This window comes from Lepeophtheirus salmonis, chromosome 13 (genome assembly GCF_016086655.4).
Source record: "Lepeophtheirus salmonis chromosome 13, UVic_Lsal_1.4, whole genome shotgun sequence".
NCBI classification, from domain to species: domain Eukaryota; kingdom Metazoa; phylum Arthropoda; class Copepoda; order Siphonostomatoida; family Caligidae; genus Lepeophtheirus; species Lepeophtheirus salmonis.
Genome location: NC_052143.2, coordinates 15,467,315 through 15,474,345, shown reverse-complemented (window position 1 = coordinate 15,474,345; position 7,031 = coordinate 15,467,315). Strand labels below are relative to the sequence as shown.

The following is a 7,031-nucleotide window of genomic DNA, read 5'->3' as shown; positions in this document are numbered from 1 at the left end:
CAAACTACAGATCTTGCAATTCTTTCTCATAAAAATATCTTTGGAAAAGTTACTTTTAATTTAATTTTTTTTTTTTTTTTTTTTTTTTTTTTTTAAATGGATTCATATGATTTCTCATCATCAAAAGCGTGTCCTCATTTCTTTCTCCATAGTTTTAATTATTTTATAGCTCGAAACTAATGCGTGGTTTTTTTCATCAAGAAATACTTTAGGTAGCTTTCATTCACCTACACATTTTGTTTCAAATATCTTTAATGCTTCAAAACTACTCTAAAGTACTGTTATTTTAACTCAAAATGATCATACTTGGTATTTATAAAAATATGTATCAATATTCTGTTGGAGCTTTTTTACATATGTGTACGATTTTTAAAGATTTTTAAACACTAAAATTTTATTTTTAATAACTAGGTCAAAATAATCCGTCCGGCACTCTTTGTAGAAAAGTAATTTTCAGCAAATATTAAATACTAAAGAAATTATTTTTCTTAACTTTTTCGAATTTGAGGTCTATTTACGAAAAGTCAGGAAATTTCATGTCTGAAAAATGTATTTTTGTTTAAAATGTTGAAAACTGGTGATCTTGACCTTTAAGATGAAACAAGGGTTAAAATAATTAGAGAACTTCAGTAAAAGCCAATTTATAATAAACTGACTTTAATTTTTACGATTTCCCAGTTAAAAAAATTTACCTTGGTGATTTTTACAATGAAAAGATATAATATTAGAAAATGGTTTAGAAAACCATTTCATTAATATCTAAAAAAACACATAGTCCCATGACTTTTAAAAAATAAGAAGTCATTCTCGAAAAAATTTAAATATGTAAAATATGACAGATATCATTTTATGTAAAATAATAAGCAACTAGTAAGGCCTTGTCTGAAGTAACGAAAACTGCACCAAGGAAAATGTATTGTATTCTATATGTATTCTTCCCTGAATGAGTCTCAATACTTTATGGGATATTCTTTACGTATTTAATATACTTTCGTATGAATCCTTTTATCATGTTTTTCTGATTTATTAAATTTTTTAGTATGGCTTGTTTATGTCCAAGCAAATCATGTAAAGCTTTGTTAATGGAATGGGACCGTCTTGTTGTGCAAAGGCACGAAAGATGAGTATGGAGATATCTGAACTGCCTGCATTGGCAGAATTTTTGGTAAATTTGTCCGGATGGTTTATTTCTCTTTTTTTTAATTTCCTATTCTAGAACCTGTTTGAAGTTTTGATATTCTGAGTGGAGGACTGTACAGGGTCGTTTAGGTAAATTAAGACCATCTATAACCACATTTTGAAAAATAAGGAAAGGATTGCACTTGGTTATTCAAATTCTAAAGTCAGCAGATGAGCGTTAGCTTTATGTTAGTTATACGACTTATAATTCAAAACAAGTATTTATGATGTAGGAAACCCAGAATAACACCATAATCGAATTTGCTTGCACCGGTTTCAGCCCAGACTACATCAAGAAGATGCTCACATATAAAAAAAAACACAGTCTATAATGTTTGCAATCACTGGAAGTAGGATAGAACGTATCAGAGGAAAACCCCACAAGTCCTGTAATGATAAAAAACGTACTATAAAATTCCCTGTAGGCCTGAAATGGTCTGGGAAAGCATTTCTCGGATTGTATTGAACGTTCTTCCCAAAAAGCGACAAGTAAGCCGTGCAGCAGTATCTATGACCAAAAACACTGGCATGAAAAGGAAGTTTTAATGTTTCTACAAAAGAAATATCCTAAGAGACCAAATGAAGGCTAATCGGGGTTGGCCATGGAATAAAATTGCTAAACGATTTGAGGTCCCATGGTAACCTTATCATATTTTATTCATATGAGAAACAATGGACTATGCACAGATCCCGCAACATCCAGAGCGACCATGTTTGTCCATTTTTTGGCCACCATCATGACCCTTGGGGTCATTGGGACCACCGACAGTTTCATACCCCTTATCTTCTTTGAGACAAAGGAGACGACTGGTGCCGACAGGTACTGGGATCTCCTGTCTGACCGAGTGATACCTTTGATGAAAGCTTATGCCATTGGTGTCTATTTTATTTTCAACAAGACTCCGCCCCACTCACAAGACCTGCAAGACCCAAAGCTTGTTTAAAGAAGAGAAGGTGTCATTTTGGGCCCATCCCTACCTGGTCCTCTAACGTCAACCATGTGAATCCTATGGATTTCTTCTTTTGGGGGAGTTAGAGTTGAAGGTTTCTGCCAATACATGTAACAGCATTAAATCATTGAAGGCTTCATAATCAAGTAGTGTAACAAAGTCTCCCCCGCTGACTTGGTCAAGACCTACAAATACTTTTGGCCTCGTATCAAGAGAATTATTGGCGAAAATAGCAAACACATATAATAACTTATAAATAAAATTTCAAATCTCTACTTGCTTCCCTTATATATAAGGATACAGTTATAGGTAGTCTGGATTTACCTGAAATACCCTGTAGATGTCCAACGTTTTACTTACGTTTTCGATGAAGCGACAATTGATGGTTTCTTTAATAACAAGTAGTGTGTGTGTAAATTGGCTGTGTATTTGTGTGTTTAAGTTTGACATCAGAAGATCAAAGGAAAATTACGTTCTTGTTGGAAAACAAAGGGATCCTCCAATTATTTTAATTTATAAGAACAATTATGGCAGAAGTCGAAAAACTTAAGCCTTACAGTAAGATTGGAAGGAGAAAATTGGGGTTGTTACTCATTATGTCAACTCCTTTTTAAGATTTGCTTAAAATAAGGCTGCTGGAGGGGCCAAAAAATTTCATTTGCAACTGGAGCTGATGACGAAGAAGTAGAAGCATTGGATCCGAAGGATCTTTCTGAATAGAATAAAGAGAAATTTTTACGTTATGCTATGTGCAAAGTTGAGTGCACAAAAAGTTCATCTGCTGATCAAGTGAAGGAGTCTGAGTCATCGTATTCCCTCGTCCACTCTTATTCAGTATTTGAGAACGCAAAAAAGACCTTAGAAGATAACATTTACTCCAATAATTATTCCCTGTTAAAAATAAACAAGGATGCAATCGTATAAAAATCAAAAAAAAAACGGAAATGTTTCCATGGTTAGGCTAGCTATGATAGAATTGACGGAAAAAATTATGGTCCTTTCCTAGGATAAAATAAACTTTATTTTTGATTCTCCTGCTGATGTAACTTTTGATTTTGATTACTCTCAAGTAACAAGAATATGAAAATCTCCCATTTATGCCCTAAATAAATAGTCCAAAGTTGAAAAATGATTAATCCTTTGGAATAACTACTTCCATAGAGTAATTTTCATTCAACAGTGCAATGAGTTGAAATCTGTTGAAAAGTATGTTATGACTAATCAAAAACATATACTTAAAACTGGGAAGGATATCGAAGCTAAAAAAACACCTGTTGACAACCCCTCCAGTGATGAAGAGTTTGTTTCAGGCTCATTTCAAGCCTGTTCCAAGGATATGGATGAAGCGACTGAGAACGCGGACAAACTTTCCAAGGTTTATCCAGAGGATGAAATTGAAGATGAAATGGAGAAATAATTAGAAGATATGTTTGATTTAAAAAAAATAATAATACTATTAGAATGTCAATGACAAATACATTAAAAAATATAAATCAATTATTCGTTTATATATTTTTTTATACTTTAAAAAACAAAAATTTGTCTCATTATTTGGTTAATTTTATTAAAAGCGCATATTTCACATTATATGTGGTTTTTTAGAAGAAATCATTATATTAATTGTTTGTTTGTTTGTTAAGTTACTTATGTTTTAAGTGTGATGAATTAAATTCTTAATTATTAAACAAAAATTATATGTCAAGTCTTTCAAAAATTTTATGAATCACTTGAATTCTTTGATTAATTCGAAACAACAAGCTTCTTCTTTCAAATTAGGTTTTTTTTTTCAAATGGTTTGCCTAATGGTAAATATATTTTATTAAGTTGGCCCTCTAAGTAGTCACTACGGACTAATCCTGTGGACCAATATATATTTTAGCGATACTAGTAAAACTGCTCCAGGGAAAATTGCCCTTGGAAGATTGCCCTGGAGAAAATTGTCATGGAAGAAAATTGCCAGCTAGGAAAATTGGCCGTATTTTGTTCAAACTTCATGATGAATAATAATACATTACAAATTCGCTTAATATCATTTATGACAAATATCTAAACATATTTGTTCCTCCCATCCCCCAAGGCAGAACCATAATTTCTTAGTAATAGTATTGCAACACAATTTTTAAAATTCAATCCAATCTTCTAAAAAATGGATCAAGTGGATTGTTAATAAGGGGGGGAGGGGGATAATATCTTTGGGCCTCTTAAAATATGGTTAAATATCCTCTGACCTCGGATTGTCCCGGGAGTAGTATAGTATTACTGAAAACCATCTTAAAAAAATCCAATACATCCAAGGAACCCCTCTAATAGCAAAAATAATTGTTCCAAGCCCTCTGATTACGTGGTGTACTTGGGGATACCCCTAGATCCTTAAAAAAACCAATGCATCCAAGGAACCCCTCTAATACTGCGTTATATGCAAATAACATTATTTGTATTTCAATAGTCTTATCAATAATTAATTTTTCTTTATATTATAATGGGTACACTCAATTTTAAATTACATTTTTGTTTATCTTATTGTAAAGGTTAGAGGATCTCACTGATTTATGACTGAAATAATTTATTTAAGACTGTGAGAAAATGGTAAATAAAATAAAATTTTAATAACTATAATTTTTTTCAAATAATTATCTATATTTTATAACTTTCTAAATATAATAATACAATAAATTTACGAATTACGGGCCATTTTCTCCAGGGCAGTTTTCCGTGCTCGATTTTAGCTTATGATTCACTATACTTTGTTGATAACACTGTCCAACAGCAAAAATGGTACAAAACCTGTTTATGCTCAACCTTAACTGTTTGAATCTATGAGCCTCTGAATAAAAAGCATCTATTTTCCACTTAAAACAAGGATAACTAGTTTTAAATGTTTGATACAGCATTTTAAAAAGTGTTTTAAAAATTTTCAAAACTCAGCCTTAAAATATATAATCATGATTTATCCCTATTTTAAACACCAAGGCCTTTAAACGGGTTGAACCTTAAAAATAACAAAAAACACATGGCCTTTTCCTGAAGGCCACGAGGGTAGGAGAGAAAAAATAAGGCCATACTTGGAATAAGGGGATCAAACTTTACTTAGTTGAGCATATGCTGTTCTTCTGCATTAAAAATAGTTTGATTTTGTTGGATAGTGTAATTAATGTATATATTTATAGTGTAAATAGTGCATTCTATAGAGGTTTTGTTGAGAAATAATAATTAAAGATGTGTTTATAACAATTAATTAGCATTTATTTTGAACAAACGACAAAGTAATATATTCAAAACTCTACTAATTTATTGTGCATTCTGTTTTTTGTCAAATAAAGTAAAAAAAAAAGCTTTTAATTGTGTAAAACTGTTTTTAACCCCTATTATAAGGACCTTAAATATTTATTGACTAAATTTATCCCTTTAAGCCAGACAAGTTTAATTAATATAAAAAGTTTTTCTCTACCAAAAACAATATTGTTTAAGCTTAATTAATCTTTATATATATATATATATATATTTTGAGTCAAAGTTGCTAAATATATTTTTTGTTCACACAACATAAATTGAAATGGTTTTAGTTAATCGATTTTTCTGGTTGTTTGCTTTTCTGTATGAAAAAAAAACTCTTAAAAGAGAAAGGAATTGATTTTCAATAAAAAAATTCCTAAAGTCAACTTTACAAAACGATAATGCGTTAAATTACATATGCAAAGCTTCATGAAAATATATACACTATGTATAAGATCGTTTAATTCAACTTTTACAAAAAAAGTTTATTTATTTATAAAAATTTCATACAATCCATCTTATATTTAATGCCTGTATGATTGATTCAACTTTGTATAAAACTATATATTGTATACTTACAGTACATACGTGAACCAGATACATAATACAAATTGTGTAAAGAGTGGGGACGCAAAACGTGCAGTATTATTTAATAACGATTTTATCCCTTTGTAGATGAACAGATTTCATTATTCCAACAAACGACAGCTGAAATAAAAACAACAAGATTTGGTTTTAGCTCATGTTTCTAAATTTAAAAAATTCTGAGCAACAAGAAAAAGGCAATTTGTCTGAGATCTGATCTATGCCAATGTCAGTGCCGAGAAGACTGTAAAGACTCTTGGAATCTCCATCAATAGGTTATAATCCTGGCCTACCTTTATGCCGCCCTTCTCCAAACTTGACTTCAATCCTTAGCTCTAGGTAGTTGTGAGCTTCTTTGAAAAGAATGTGTCCTCTCGTACGGCTCATCTAAATTTGGATAATCTCAAAGCTACATGGCATCATGGCATCTTGGTATTCCAGAGACACGGCATTCATAGTCAAAAGCACCCAAACTGTTAGTCAATGTGTTGAGACTATTATTGATTGTGAAAAAGGATATAATTAATATCCAAAATTGTTAATTATAATATTTTAATATATGAAAAATTGGTTTTGAGTTATTTTTTCTTGATTCTATATAAACTATCTCTTTTATAATGAAGTCATAGTATCGCAAGTTTTATTACTTCCACTCTTTATAATTATAATTTATAATAAAAACATACAAATATTTGGGAAATTTAATTTTTTTTAATTATAGAAGATAAAATACATTAGTATATTTTATCTTTTGAAAAGTTTTATTTGATTTTAAAAAGGCTATAGGTTATAAGTTCTATTAAAACTTAGATGATATTTTAGAAATTACCTTACACACCAAATAAAATCCTTATTAAAATATTTAGGGGTTTGAATTAATGCCCAATAGATAAATAATCCTATTATCATTTTTTAAAGGATTTTGTAAATAAAATTTGTGTATCAAAGAGAAAAATATATTTATTGAACTTTTTAGTAATTCATTCATTTTTCTATAATAAAGGCTACAGAGAATGGAAACAAATTTAAGTATATTTATTAAAA

At 30.2% G+C, this 7,031-nt stretch overlaps 1 pseudogene; it reads left to right on the top strand.

The window, feature by feature from the left end:
* Positions 1 to 1,120: 1,120 nt before the first annotated feature.
* LOC121128339 (synapse-associated protein 1-like) lies at positions 1,121 to 3,546 on the top strand (annotated as a pseudogene).
* The last annotated feature ends 3,485 nt before the right edge of the window (positions 3,547 to 7,031 follow it).